The sequence below is a fragment of the Phyllobates terribilis genome, unplaced genomic scaffold, assembly GCF_046119375.1.
Source record: "Phyllobates terribilis strain yellow unplaced genomic scaffold, ASM4611937v1 Scaffold_13__5_contigs__length_258822181, whole genome shotgun sequence".
Lineage (NCBI taxonomy): Eukaryota > Metazoa > Chordata > Amphibia > Anura > Dendrobatidae > Phyllobates > Phyllobates terribilis.
Window position 1 is genome coordinate 98,814,161 of NW_027362773.1, and position 16,064 is coordinate 98,830,224.

General features: G+C 44.6%; 1 protein-coding gene across 2 annotated transcripts in view; it reads right to left on the bottom strand.

The window, feature by feature from the left end:
- The window catches only part of PARVA (parvin alpha), an 81,800-nt gene that overhangs the window by 43,598 nt on the left and 22,138 nt on the right, over positions 1–16,064 (bottom strand). The gene's annotated exons all lie outside the window — the stretch shown is intronic.

Genomic DNA, 16,064 nt, shown 5'->3' on the forward strand with positions numbered 1-16,064 from the left:
AAGATGGACAGCCCCCTCCAACCAATGTCGCTATTCCTCAAACGCCAATTGGATCGCTAAAAGTTTCCTATTACCCAAGTCATCATTTCTCTCAGCCGAAGACAATTTTTTAGAAAAGAAGGCGCGTGGACGCCATTTACCAGGCGACGAACCCTGAGACAACACAGCCCCAACCCCGACATCTGATGCATCAACCTCCACAATAAAGGGTTAAGAAACATTGGATTGACTGAGTATAGGTGCAGAGCCAAAATGATTCTCTAAGGAGGGAAGCATCCGACCATTTGGAAAAATCAGACCCCTTCTTAGTCATATCAGTAAGGGGTTTCACAATTGCAGAGTAATTTTGGATGAATTTCCAGTAAAAATGAGTAAAGCCCAAAAAACGTTGTAGAGCCTTCAGGTTCTCGAGACAGTCCCAGTCAAGGACTGCATGGATCTTCTCCGGATCCATCCGAATACCCGAAGATGACAACAAGTACCCCAAAAACTGCACCTCCTGAACAGAGAAAAAAATGGACTTTGCAAAGGCATTTGATACTGTACCACATAGCAGCCTTATACTGAAGCTACAGCAGCAAGGACTTGGGGGAACTATATGTAGATGGGTAAGGAATTGGCTAAATGATAGGAAACAAAGGGTCGTCATAAATGGTACATTCTATAAATGGGATATAGTCAGTAGTGGGGACTGCAGGGATCTGTGCTAGGACCGATTCTTTTTAACCTCTTTATTAATGACCTTGGGGATGGGATTGTGTCAATATTTGCTGACGACACCAAACTATGTAGGATATTAAAATCTGATCTTGACGTTACAATATTGCAGAACGATCAGGATAAGATGACTGAATGGGCTAACACTTGGCAGATGAAGTTTATTGTAGATAAATGTAGAGTAATGCACCTAGGACGGAGTAATCCTATTGCTACATATACATTAAATGGGAGTATACTCGGGACTACAGAACAGGAGAAGGATTTTGGTATTCTGGTTACAAGTAAGCTGAGCAGCAGTGCTCAATGTCAAGCAGCAGCCGCAAAAGCAAATAAGATTTTAGGATGTATAAAAAGAGAAATAAAATCCCGCGATCCCAAGTGTTACCCCTTTATAAATCACTGGTGAGGCCACATCTGAAATATGGGATCCAGTTTTGGGCTCCCCATTTTAAAAAGGATATTCAGAAGTTAGAGTCAGTTCAAAGGTGGACAACTAGATTATTACAAGGGATGGAAGGCCTCTCCTATGATGAGAGGTTGAAAAAGTTGAACTTGTTTAGAATAGAAAAACGACGCCTCAGAGGGGGATCTTATTTACATGTATAAATATATATGTGGTCAGTACACAGGTCTAGCACATGACTTATTCCTTCCAAAGACTATATTAAGGACCAGGGGGCACTCATTACAGGTGGAAGAAAGGCGATTCCGGCACCTAAACAGGAAAGGGTTCTTTACAGTCAGAGCAGCCAGGCTGTGGAATGCCGACCACAAGAGGTAGTAATAGCAGACACTATAACAGCATTCAAAAAAGGGCTGGATGATTTCCTCCATACAGGTAACATTGTTTGTTGCAGTTAAATTATAAAAAAATGTTACACCTACAGTAGTACATTTGATCTAGGGTTCTAGGACTGATCGCCTTTTCTCGGGGTCAAGAAGGAGTTTTTCTCCGTGATGCAAATTGGCTGAATGTGTCCTGTTTTTTTTTGCCTTCTTCTGGATCAACAGATTTAGGTACAGGGATTTTAGTACTAGCCTAAGAGTAATACAAAAAAATAAAACTGATTAAAAAATTATAAACTGGTTCATTTGTAATTGTAATAGTACAGCAATGACAAAAATGAAAATGCATTTGTAAGGCCTAGTTCGAGTAAGTTAGTAAGTTAGTGTAGTGAGTACAATTGGGGGAGAAAGGTTGAACTCGATGGACCTAGGTCTTTATTCAACTTAAATTACTATGTTACATTTTTCTAGTTTGGCATAAAGTTTGTTATCCCTTAATATCTGGAGCACCTGCTTAACATGCCCCCGATGTGTCTCAAAATCAGGTGAGTAAACCAAAATATCGTCCAGATAGACCACCACAAACCTCCCCACCAAATGATGAGAAATGTAATTTATGAAATTCTGGAATACCGCAGGTGCATTGGTCAAACCAAAAGGCATAACCAGACTCTCAAAATGACCTTTCGGGGTATTGAACGCTGTTTTCCATTCGTCCCCTTCTCTGATTCTAACCAGGTTATAGGCTCCCTTAAATCCAACTTGTAGAATACCTTAGCTCTCACAACCTGGCTGAACAAATCAGGAATCAGAGGAAGAGGATATGGATCACGGATGGTAATTTGATTTAATTCCCAGAAATCTAAACAGGGATGTAGACTGTCATCTTTTTTCTTCACAAAGAAGAACCCTGCCGCCACGGGCGAAGATGAGGGTCTGATATGTCCCTTCTCCAGACTTTCCGCAATGAAATCCTTCATGGCTTGTCTCTCAGGCCAGAAAGATTAAACAGTCTGGACTTCGGTAGTTTAGCGCCGGGGGTCAGGTTAATAGGACAGTCATAAGCACGATGAGGAGGGAAAATCCTGACACCACCTCTCAGAAAAACGTCCTCAAAACCAGACAGAAAAGCAGGTAATATTTCCATAGATACAGTAGCAAGGGAAATATTTAAACAGTTCTCATGGCGGTAATCTCCCCATTCAATAATTTCCCCGGTTTGCCAATCCACCAACGGATTATGTTTAACAAGCCAAGGGATACCCAAGACAATCGGTGTGGGAAGATTGTCCAGAACATAGCAAGGGATTATTTCACAATGAACTGATCTCACCCTCAGTTTTACATTATGTACAATCTGAGTAAATGCTTTCTGTGCAAGTGCCACCGAGTTGATGGCGAAAATGGAAATAGGTTTATCTAAAGTACAGCAAGCAAGACCATGAGTTTTCACAAACTCAGCATCCACCATGCTGACTCCGGCTCCACTGTCAACAAACACAGAAATGTTCTCAGTTTTGCTCTCTAGCACCACCTCTGCTGTGAGGACAAAGCGGGAACTGCAGTTTGGCCACAAATGCACCCCTTGTTTATCCAACTCCAGACTACCAAGAGTTAATCAAGTCTCCTTTTGCTTAGGAATTGAAGGACAGGTCCTAACAAAATGTCCCTTGTTCCCACAAAAAAAATACGCCTTTTTTCTTGTGACTCTCAGGGGAGATGTATGATGCAGAGACACCCCCAACTGCATGGGCTCCTCTACCTCCCTCAGTACTGGTTCACGCCCAGACCGCTTCCCTGGCAGAGGTATACAACCCCGACAAGAAGGCCCTGGAGAATGTGGTCTCACCTGTCTATTCCGAAGGCGTCTATCAAAACGTATGGCCAAAGACATGGCAGCCTCCAAGGACTGAGGGGTTTCATATACTGCCAATGCATCTTTTAACCTTTCAGTAAGCCCCTCACAAAATTGATTTCTAAGGGCTGAGTCATTCCATTTGGAATACGTTGCCAATCTACGGAATTCAGAACTGTACGTCTCCACTGACCGATTTCCCTGCTGAAGGCGACGTAGCCTAGACTCAACCAAGGCGACTCGGTCAGGGTCATCATAGATGAGGGCCAGAGCCCTGAAAAACCCCTCCACAAACTGGAGACAAACCGAGTCCTGCGGTAAAAAAAGCACCCAGGATTGAGGATCACCCTGCAGTAGAGAGATCACAATTCCAACCCGCTGCTCCTCATTTTCGGAGGAATAGGGACGAAGTTTAAAATACAATTTGCAGGCCTCTTGAATACAAAAAACTTATCCCTACCTCCAGAAAACCTGTCTGGGAGGGCAACTTTGGGTTCAGGCTGGGCAGGCCTACCTGCAGAAACCCCCATATTGGGGACCTGTAGCCGCTGATGCTGCTGCTGTACCTCACCGCGGAGGTCATTCACCTCCAGAGACAGACTGCGCAGCTGCTCTGCAAGCTCTGCAACTGAACCCATACCAAAGGAGAAAGGAAAAAAAAAAAAGGTCCACGCCCAAAAACACACAGAAGAAAAAAAAAAGTACGTTTTTTTTCTCCTCTTCAAAACGTGCTCGGCCGGCGATAATATCACGCAATGTGTGGGAAAGACTTAGTGTAACACAGAGGGAAGAGGGAAAGGGAGCCCAGCCACTAGGGAAAGGGGGGGGGGGAGTGGAGACCTCCTAGTCTGGTCTAGTATCACCCTGTCTCAACTACCGTCCCTATATTGGCTCTTCACCAATCGCCGCATGCGTACCATGCCCTGACTTTCCTTGGCGTATTGCTAAGGCTAGGTAAGGAAGGAGATGAGCACTAGTCAATCTCCACTAAACTCTATAGACAAAAAGGGTAGACAAACAGGGGGGAATTGCTTAGCTTTAGATGACTCCAAACAAATACGCACAAGGTCTCAAGCTCTAGAGAGGACAAAGTATTGCTCTTGCTAAAGCCTCACAAGTAGTAATGAGAATTGCCGGCACCTCCCTGTCAGATACACCAGGCATTTATACACCCTGGCCAGGGAGCTAATTAGCCAGAGGGAGGAAGCCGCTGGGTCCTAGAGACAGCCAGCCTCTCTCTAAGAAGATGTCTGTAATGCCAAACGTAGAGATCTCTAGAAACCAACGGCAGAGCGACTGTCTGTTAACTCTGACACACCCATAACAACAATGCGGATGAGCTGAAGGCTGCTATCAAAGCAACCTGGGCTTCCATAACACCTCAGCAGTGCCACAGGCTGATCGCCTCCATGCCACATTGCCGCATTGATGCAGTAATTGATGCAAAAGGAGCCCTGACCAAGTATTGAGGGCATTTACAGAACATACATTTCAGTAGGCCAACATTTCGGATTTTAAAAACATTTTTCAAGTTGGTGTTATAAAGTATTCTAATTTACTGAGATAATGACTTTTGTGTTTTCATTGGCTGTAAGCCATAATCATCAACATTAACAGAAATAAACACTTGGAATAGATCACTCTGTATGTAATGACTCTATATAACATATGAGTTTCACTTTTTGTATTGAAGAACTGAAATATATGAACTTTTTGATGATATCCTAATTTAGTGAGATGCACCTGTATATATCAAGATGGGGGGCATTAATACCAAGATGGGGACATATATATTCCAGTATGGGGGATATTACACTGTGTTCCAAATTATTATGCAAATAATATTTTCTCAGATTTTCCCAAATTACCTATATGAATTGCAGTCATTGTAATTTTCCAGTCAAATAGCTATTAGAGTACAATTGAAAGGTTTTTGTAGAAACTGCCTATGATAACAGTATATTTTTAAAAAAATAAAAAACTCAAACTGCACTCAAAATGCATGTTCCAAATTATTATGCACAGCAGAGTTTTCAACCTTTTCATTTTAATAAAGAACAAAAAAATTGTCATTTTTGAAATTATAAGCATTAGCAGGTTATTACAAACTGAAATCAAACTGTTTTCAACTCAAAACTTTATTCTAGGTGATGTAACATTTGCACATAGGACCCCTTGTTCGAAAGGAGCTTCTGAACTCTCTCGTCCATTGAATTTGTCAGGTTTTGGATGGTTTCAATTGTTTTGCATGAGGACAGAATACCCTCCCAGAGCTGTTGCTTAGATGTGAACTGCCTCCCGCCATCATAGACACTCCTTTTGATGATGCTCCAGAGGTTCTCAATGGAGTTGAGGTCAGGGGAGCATGGGGGCCACACCATAAGTTTGTCCCCTTTTATGCCCATAGCAGCCAGAGATGCAGATGTGTTATGTGCAGCATGAGACGGGGCATTATCATGCATGAAAATGATCTTGCTGTGGAATGCACGGTTCTTCTTCTTGAACCATGGCAGGAAGTGCTGTTTGAGAAACTCAACATACATTATGGAGTTCATCTTTACCCCTTCAGGGATCCTAAAGAGGCCGACAATCTCTCTCCCCATGATTCCAGCCCAAAACATTACTCCACCTCCTCCTTGTTGGCGCCGTAGCCGTGTTTGCATGGGGTGTCCATCAACCAGCTGCTAGGCAGAGACGCCGTCCCTCTCACCTTCCTGTTCAGCGCGCGGCGTCCTCCTGCGCTCCTTCCCTCGCTGCTGCCGGCGCGCGCTCCTTCCCGGGCACTGTGCTTAGGGCGCGCGCGCTCCCCCTCTCTTAAAGGGGCCGCGCGCGTCGTCCTAAGGGGTCCCCGGCCAATTGCCGGAGGACTTCCCATATATAAGGCACCTCCTCCAAAATGGAGGTGCCAGAGCAAAGTTGTTTGCACTGTGTCTCCCCTGTGCTTCAGCCCTCAGGTTCCGCTGCTAGCCTGACTTCTCGTCCTGCCTGCCAGCCAGTTACCTGCCTGTCACCTGCCTCGTCTGTCAGACCGCTCACCTGGGAGCGTCCACCAGTTACCTGACTGTTACCTGCCTCGTCTGTCAGACCGCTCACCTGGGAGCGTCCACCAGTTACCTGCCTGTTACCTGCCGCGTCTGTCTGACCGCTCACCTGGGAGCGTCCACCAGTTACCTGCCTGTTACCTGCCGCGTCTGTCTGACCGCTCACCTGGGAGCGTCCACCAGTTACCTGACTGTTACCTGCCTCGTCTGTCAGACCGCTCACCTGGGAGCGTCCACCAGTTACCTGCCTGTTACCTGCCTCGTCTGTCTGCCCGCTCACCTGGGAGCGCCCACCAGTTACCTGCCAGTTACCCGCCTCGTCTGTCTGCCCGCTCACCTGGGAGCACCTGCCTGTTTCCTGCCAGCCTGCCTGGAGACCCTGCCGTCACTTGTTGTGACCATCTTCCTGGTAAAACCTATAGACTGCTACCTGCCCTGCTTTCTCGAACTGTGTCCACCAGCCAGCTACCAGAGACTTCCGCCTGCTTGCCGTGTCCATCCGCCATACCAGTCAGTCCCAGCCATCTGACCCGTGGGAGCCACCTGCTCTCTTACAAGGTCGTCCCCAGAGTAGCACCTGGTCCCTCAGCCCGGATCCTCCCTGGTCACGGTGTCGTTAGCTGCCGTACGACCAGGGTCGGTTCGGGTGGATACTTAGTCACGCCCCTCTGGGTCCCTCCTTGCACCTCGGCACAGAGGTTCCACCACCCGGCCCCGTAACACCAGCCATCCTCCACTCCATCCATCTGGACCATCGAGCGTTGCACGGCACTCATCGGTGAACAAAACAGTTTTGAAGTCAGTCTTCATGTATTGTTTGGCCCACTGGAGCCATTTCTGCTTGTGTACAGTGGATAGAGGAGATCGACAGGATGGCTTACGCACAGCTGCAAACCTCTGAAGGACCCTGCATCTTGTTGTTCGGGGGACGTTGGAGGCACCAGCAGCTTCAAAAACTTGTCTGCTGCTATGACAAGGCTTTTTTGCCACTGCTCTTTTAACCTGACTTAATTGCCTGTAGGAAAGAGTCCTCAATTTTCCCTTATCAGCACGCACACGTGTGTACTGTGAATCAGCTACATACTTCTTGATTGCCAAGACACTTCATCCTGATCATCGCACAATGTTGATTGTAGTCATGCCTTGACCTAAACACTCCACAATTTGTTGCTTCTCAGCAGCCGACACATCCTTTTTCTTTCCCATTTTGGCAGAAAATGTAGGCTGCTTAATAATGTGGGACAGCCTTCTTAGGTAGTCTTGCCTTTCATTGGACACACCTGCCAAACTAATTATCACAGGTGTCTGCAATTGCTTACAGTGATATAAAGAGCCCTGACACACATCACCATCAATGAGTTTAACTGACAAACAAACAAATTCTTCCCTTATCACTCCTAAACACTTTTTGCATAATAATTTGGAACACAGTGTAGTATAGAATTGGGGCACATTACTCCTATAACAGTGTCAACAGCAGATCCCCACCCCATAACAGTGAGTATCACTTGCGGCTTGTTACAAATAGTTTTATGGTAACGGAGTTTTAAAGTAAAGTAATGTGCAGAATTTGAAGAACAAACCAACCCTGTTTACCCGAAGTGGGAGGAGGCCTGACAGGAAGTGGTGGAGGCGGAGCCTGCCGTGTGCTGCAAGAGTTGTGCTGTGTGTGAAGAGAGCTCCTGGGAAGGGAGGAGAGCCAGGCGGAGGTGACCGAGCGGACCGGGAGGACCAGTAGGAGGCGACCGGAGGGACGAGAGCAAGAGAGCGCTGTGGCAGCGTGCAGTGCCGGCCAGCGGAGGGTGCCAGGTGGTGGTGACCAGGAGGTGATCAGGAGGACCGGTAAGAGGCGACCGGAGGGACAAGCGCGCTGTGATAGCGTGTAGCGTCCCTAGAGGAGGTGAGTGAGGGGCAGGAGGCCGCGATAAGCGGCCCTACTGAACCCAAGTGTGTACTGTACTGTATTGTATTTGTATCTGTATTGTAATTGTATTGTATTCCCTAGTCCATATTTAATTGATTACCCCCCCGTCCATATTTAATTGATCACCCCCGTCCATATTTAAATTGATTCCCCTGAACACCCCCGTCCATATTTAACTGATCCCTCTGACCACATTAAATTGACCCCCCCGTCCTCATTTAATTGATCCCCGACGACCCCCCGTCCATATTAAAGTGATCCCCCTGACCACATTTAAATGATTGACCCCCCCAGCCCATAATTGAGTGATCCCCCTTGTCCTATTTAATAGATTCCCCTTGTCCACTTTTACTCATCCCCAGTCCCTATTTGCCTTATCCCCCACCATATTTAATTAACCCCTGTCCATAATTAATTGATTGATTCCCCAGACCACAATTAATTATTTCCCCAGTCCATATTTATTGATATTATTGATACTTATTGATCCCCAGTCCTTAGTTAATAGACCCACCGTCCATACCTATTTATTTGCTTTACCCTCCATCCTATTTAATTAAACCCCCTGTCCATAATTAATTGATTGATTCCCTAGTCCACAATTAATTATTTCCCCAGTTCATACTTATTGATCCCAGTCCATAGTTAATTGACACACCGTCCATACTTAATTAATCCACCTGACCCACTCAGCTGATCCCCGTCCATACTTAATTGATACTTAATTGATCCCCCGTCCATACTTAACTGATCCCGCGCCGATATCTAATCGATACACTTGCACATCCCTAATTGATCCCCGTCCATACACCTATATATAAATAATTGTGTTTTGTACTTGTACATATATACTGACTGTATCCCCATATTTAGAATGACGTCCATGTTGGCCGGAGCCATGCAGTGTACATCTTGCGCAATGTATGCATTCCCTGAGCTACCGCTCAGGGATCCATACTGCTGCGAGAGATGTGAGCATATCGTGCACTTGGAAGCCCAAATCCTGGATCTAAGTGCTCAGATAGCGGTACTGAGGAGCATCGACAACATGGAACGGAGTTTGCTGCTCACCGAGCAGACACTCAATGGGTCAACACTGGGGGTGGAGCTTAGTGGGGAAGCGCAGGCTGAACAGGCAGGGAGCTGGGTAACAGAAGGGATAGAGGGAAGAAGTATAGGAAGGCTGGTTCAGAACCGGCATTATTGGAGCACGACAGATCCTCTGACCGCCAGGGGAGTGTATGCTCCAGTAATGAGGGGGAGGGGGGAAGTGTAGGGCAGGCTAGACAGGTCCTGGTAGTGGGTGACTCTATTATTAGGGGGACAGACAGGGCAATCTGTCACAAAGACCGGGATCGCCGAACGGTGTGCTGCCTCCCTGGCGCTCGAGTCCGGCACATCGCGGATCGGGTTGACAGGTTACTGGGTGGGGCTGGCGAAGACCCAGCGGTCATGGTCCACATTGGCACCAATGACAAAGTGAGTGGTAGATGGAGGGTCCTTAAAAATGATTTCAGGGATCTAGGTAGGAAGCTTAGGGCAAGGATCTCCAAGGTAGTTTTCTCAGAAATACTACCAATCCCGCAAGCCACACAGGAGCGCCAACGGGAGGTTAGGGAGGTGAATAAGTGGCTAAAGAGTTGGTGCAAGGCAGAAGGGTTTGGGTTCATGGAGAACTGGGCCGACTTCGCTGTCGGCTACAGGCTCTACCGTAGGGACGGGCTGCACCTCAATGGGGAGGGTGCAGCGGTGCTGGGGAAGAAGATGGCTAATAGGTTGGAGGAGTTTTTAAACTAGAGACGGGGGGGGGGAACCAAGAAAATAGGTGGGATGTGAGGCAAGCAAGGGGGAAGGGGAGAAGTGAATATAATGAGGGTGGAGAGGGGGGTGGGGATAGTACAGTTAGATCGTTAGAGAAGAATAGGATGCTAAATAACCCCAAAGTTTTATCTTGCATGCTGACCAACGCAAGAAGCCTGACCAATAAGGCAGATGAGCTGCAGGCGCTTATATCGGAGGAGAGGTATGACATCGTAGGTATAACAGAGACTTGGCTAGACGATAGCTACGACTGGGCGGTAAATTTAACAGATTATAGTTTATTTAGAAGGGACCGGAAACAGGGGAAGGGCGGAGGAGTCTGCTTATATGTAAAGTCACGTCTAAAGCCCAGACTAAGGGAAGATATAGGAGAGGGAGAAGAGGGGGTCGAGTCCATGTGGGTAGAGATAGAGGGGGCAAAAAATAATAATAAAATATTACTGGGGGTCTGCTATAAGCCACCCAATATAACAGAGGAGAATGAGAAACTGCTATTAGGACAAATAGACAAAGTAGCAAAACATAATGAGGTGATTGTAATGGGGGACTTCAACTACCCGGATATTGACTGGGAAACAGAAACCTGTAGATCGCAGAAAGGAAAAAGGTTCTTGACAAATATCAAGGATAATTATCTCTCCCAACTAGTGCAGGAACCAACGAGAGGGAAGGCCGTGTTGGACTTAATATTGACTAATAGGCCTGATAGAATAACTGAGGTACAGATAGGGGGGCACCTAGGTAATAGTGATCATAATATTATCAATTTTAAAATGCCCTTCAGTAGGGTTATCAATAAGGGAACAACTAAAACATTAAACTTTAGGAGGGCGAAGTTTGATCAGCTGAAAGAAAACCTTCAACTTATAGACTGGGACAAAGTTCTTAATCAAGGAAATACGAATAGTAAATGGGAAACCTTCAAAATAATTCTGAATACTCAGTGCGAGAGGTATATACCGTATGGGAATAAAAGGGCCCGAAATAAGAGGAAACCAATATGGTTGAACAAGAACGTAAAAGGGGCGTTAAATAGCAAAAAAGAGGCATTCAAGAGATTAAAACAGGAAAACAGTAAGGAAGCACTAATGTGTTACAAGGAAAAAACGAGAACCTGCAAAAAACAAATAAAAATAGCAAAGGAGGAAACAGAGAGGCGTATTGCTAGGGAAAGTAGATCAAATCCCAAACTGTTCTTTACGTATATAAATAGTAAAAGGATTAAATCGAATAATATTGGACCGATAAAAAGTGATGAAGGCAAAATCATAGAGAAAGATGAGGATAAAGCTAATCTATTAAATAAATTTTTTTCGTCAACTTTCACAAAGGAAAAAGAACTAACAGGCGAAATGAGAAGTGACAAACTTAATCCTCCACTAAGTATGACAAATCTAACCCAAGCTGGGGTACAGAAACGCCTCAGTAACATTAAAATAAACAAATCACCAGGACCTGATGGCATACACCCACGGGTACTAAGGGAACTAAGTAATGTGATAGACAGACCGTTATATCTTATATTTAAGGACTCTGTTGAGACTGGGTCTGTACCACTTGATTGGCGACAGGCGAATGTAGTGCCAATATTCAAAAAGGGAGCGAAAAGTGACGCCGGAAACTATCGGCCGGTGAGTCTGACGTCCGTTGTGGGCAAAATTTTTGAAGGCTTTATTAATGAGGCAATCATGGAGCATCTTGATGCTAATAATCTATTAACCCCGAACCAACATGGATTCATGAGGAATCGCTCCTGCCAAACAAACCTGATTGACTTCTACGAGGAGGTTAGCTCTCGAGTAGATCAGGGGGAACCAGTGGATGTCGTGTATCTCGACTTCTCAAAAGCGTTCGATAGCGTGCCACATAATAGGTTGGTATACAAAATGAGAATGATGGGGCTGGGGGAAAATGTCTGCAAGTGGGTAGCTAACTGGCTAAAGGATAGAAGGCAGAGGGTGGTTATAAATGGAATATACTCAGATTGGGTAAGCGTCACTAGTGGGGTACCACAGGGGTCTGTACTAGGCCCAATGTTATTTAATATCTTTATTAACGACATGGTCAACGGGATAAATAGTAAAATATCAATATTTGCAGATGACACAAAGTTATGTAAAACAATTAATACAAAAGAGGACAGTGCAGACCTACAGAGGGATTTGGATAAGCTGGGTAGGTGGAGCATTAAATGGCAAATGAGGTTTAACGAGGAGAAATGTAAGGTCATACATATGGGAAGGAAAAATGGAAGTCACCAGTACTCACTGAATGGGAAACCATTGGGGAATTCAGAGATGGAGAAGGACTTGGGCATCTTGATTGATAGCAAACTAAATTGGAGTGCCCAAAGTCAGGCCGCTGCTGTAAGGGCAAACAGGGTAATGGGATGTATCAGAAGAGGTATAGCTGCAAAGGATGAGAACATTGTTCTTCCACTGTACAAAGCACTGGTCAGACCACACTTGGAATACTGTGCTCAGTTATGGGCCCCAATATATAGAAAGGATATAAATGAGCTTGAAAAGGTACAAAGGAGGGCAACAAAATTAATAAAGGGAATGGAGGGACTGCAATACCCAGAGAGGTTGGCAAAACTAGGACTATTCAGCCTGGAAAAGAGAAGGTTGAGGGGGGACATAATAAATGTGTACAAATATGTTAGGGGACAGTATAGAGACCTTGCCCGGGATTTGTTCAAAAGGAGGGATATTACGGTAACAAGAGGGCATTCACTAAGACTGGAAGAGAAAAGGTTTCAGCACCAGCATAGGAAGGGGTTCTTTACGGTAAGAGCAGTGAGAATATGGAATTCACTGAGTGAGGAGACGGTAATGTCGGATTCACTAAACCAGTTCAAGCGGGGACTGGATGCATTTCTAGATACCAGGCAGATTTCTGCATATACTTAAAAATAAAATAAAATAGTAGGTTGATACAGGGATTTATTCTGACTGCTGGTTTCAGAGTCGGGAGGGAATTTTTCCTCAGGTGAAGATTGGCTAAATCATTTGGGGTTTTTGCCCTCCTCTGGATCAACTTTAGCAATTACAGAACTAACAGGTCGAACTTGATGGACGCAAGTCTTTATTCGGCTTTACTAACTATGTAACTATGTAAAAAAACATCATTGTTATAATTTATTGTTTCTATTTGCCCTCATGTTGATGCGATTGCTAATTTGTGATGCTGGAAAAAAATCAGTCTCCTTCCTCCTCTGGCTTTGAACACTTAGGCTAAGTTCACACTGAGTTTTCTAGGAGTTTTTTTTTTAAGCAGATCTTCTACAAAACCAGGAAAAATAAAAAAGAGCATGTCAGGTGCTTCCCCTAGTGCACGGTCCCATAAAGAATCTTCACATTACCCTGAACTCCATATAAATAACTTCTTATAGGCGGCACAGCGGTTTGGGGGATCCTTCTACAGAACAGCACGAGACACAATGCAAGGTTTTCATTTTAACTAAAACCAATATTTTGTCTAATGTCCAGCAAAGCCTCCGCGCTGCTGATGAAGACTAAAACGCCGTCTGGTCGAGGAAATCTAATTATATCTTTGCTGCATCAGCGTATATTTTCTCTACAACCCAGAAGCATACACGAGGCCAGCTATTCTGAGTACTGATGAACATCTGGAAGAGTGGCCCTGGAAAGTGGAGAACAGGAGCAGATTCTGCTCAACAGGAACCAGACATGAGGCTCAGTTATTGCCTAAAAATATCCCCCTTAATATTAAACTCCTTTTGTGGACCTATGTAGGGACTGTGTCCAGATTTCCCAGATTACTTAACAGTTAAACTGTGGCAGCCATATCGGTTGTCACTTAGGTTCCTCAAAAACAATGTAAAATTTAATTGTCATATTGACTTTTAAGCCAAGGTATGCCATGAATTGTTCCTTACCAATAGTCCTAAAAGGTTTTTAATCACAGTTTTAAAGTAATATGTAGACTTTGTAGCGCAAAAAAATCATCCAAGAGTGTTGGGTATATGAATATACTTTTAAGTGGTAATTATTAAAAGTTATTTTTAAGGGCTTTTCTCTTTTTGGTGTCTACTTGTTTCTATGTACCCCAATGTTGTTGTGGCTGCAAATCTGTGATGCAGGATAGTATCAGTCTCCTTCCCCCTCTGGCAACTTATACGAAGACTTAGTTTTTTGAGGTTTTTTTTTTAGCAGCTCTTCTCCAACATACTCCTCAAATACACTTGGAAAACTCATTTTATTCATTTCTACGGGAAATACACTTTGCTGTTCACATGAGGAGGTTTTTTTTTTATCTTTTTTTGTTTTCTTTGCCTGGAGAGTTTTTGAAAAATGCCTGGTAGGAAATAAATAAAGAGAACGTCACTCACTTATTTGAAGTGAATCCTGTTGGAAACCTCTGCAATCTTGGCAATGTGCAATAAAAAGGGTACAAAGAAAGCGCCAGGAAAAAAAAACTATTCCAAACATCTTCAAAACCGCTTCAGGAAATGAAAAACTCTAAGAATTGAGCTGAAATAAATCACAGCATGTACTAGTTTTTTCCTTGTATTGAATGGAACTCGCCTATTTAAGTCTATGGGTGCGCAAAAAAGTCTGAAGTCATATCGAGCAACCATAAAGCATCCGATTTTTAAGGATACATTACAATTCTTTCACATAGGAAACTGTTTGGTCAGCAGAGTCTCTACGATTAATCAAGCTGTCATGGCGGAGAGTGAAGAAGATTCATAGACTACATTTGCACTCGTCTACATCGGCAGAGCCCCTGTGCTCAGTGATTGGCTGCAGCTGTAATGTGCGCTGTCGATATGACGTCACAGCTGCAGCCATAATATAGAGATTGGCACAGCGGTAGACAGCCGCCAACGTTTGAGGTGGACTTTGCTGAAAGTGGAAAACCCCTTTAACAACAGAAAATTGGTTGTCCACCACTTAGATATTGATGACCTCTCCTTTGGATAGGTAATTAATATGAGATCGGTGGGCGTCCCCACTGAGCAACTATTAGCTGTATGGCTGTGAACGACTGGTGCGGAAAACAGCTGAATAGTGGAGGTGTTGGGTGTCAGACCCCAACCAAATTGATATTGAGGACCTGCTCTATTGATAGGTCATCAGTGTCTAAGTCACGGAAGCCCCTTTTATACAATCTACATGATGATGGGACATGCTCTCCTTCCTCAAGATGAGCCGTTTTTTGGCGACCCAAAGAGCATCCTTAAAATAGTTCATAAGGCGCCAAAGTCTTCTGGATGGCTCCGATGGTAGGAACCCAAGGGAAGAGTCCGTAAAGCACCGAATGGCACGATAGGTTCGCTCTGGGGATAGAGTTCCTCAGGTCCCCCTCCAAGGTAACCAAGAGGCGCTGTGCAAAACGGTAACCCCAAAAGATGTGCACAGATGTTTCCTCCACGAAGGGGCACCTTGGGCAGTACCGGGTCTTGCACAGGTTCCAGGCATGTATGAATGACCGGACGGGCAGCCTGCCCTGTATCACTATCCATGACTGTAAGGACATGTTCCCACACAGGTCATCAGTATCTAAGTCACGGAAAGCCCTTTTATACAATCTACATTTCGGGGTAGACTTACAGTAAGGGCATGGTCACATATGTTTCATTTCTTTGAATTTTGTAAAAGTAATTGCCCCTGAATCAGAATGAACTCTGAATCTCGTGCATGTGAATATGGGTTATCCACCACCTTGTTTATAAATATCAAAATGTTCTCATTTTTTATGCTACTGTGGCAAATAATAAGTGGCATGCTACTTATTTAGAATGGATTTCACCCTGAAAATCTGAGGTTTAGACTCATTGAATGATTTAAGGTCAATCCATGTACAGATCCATGGCAGTACAAATAGAAAATCTGCAGCACATATCCAAGGGTCAGCCGGATATCTACTATGGCAAATAGCAGTCGACTGG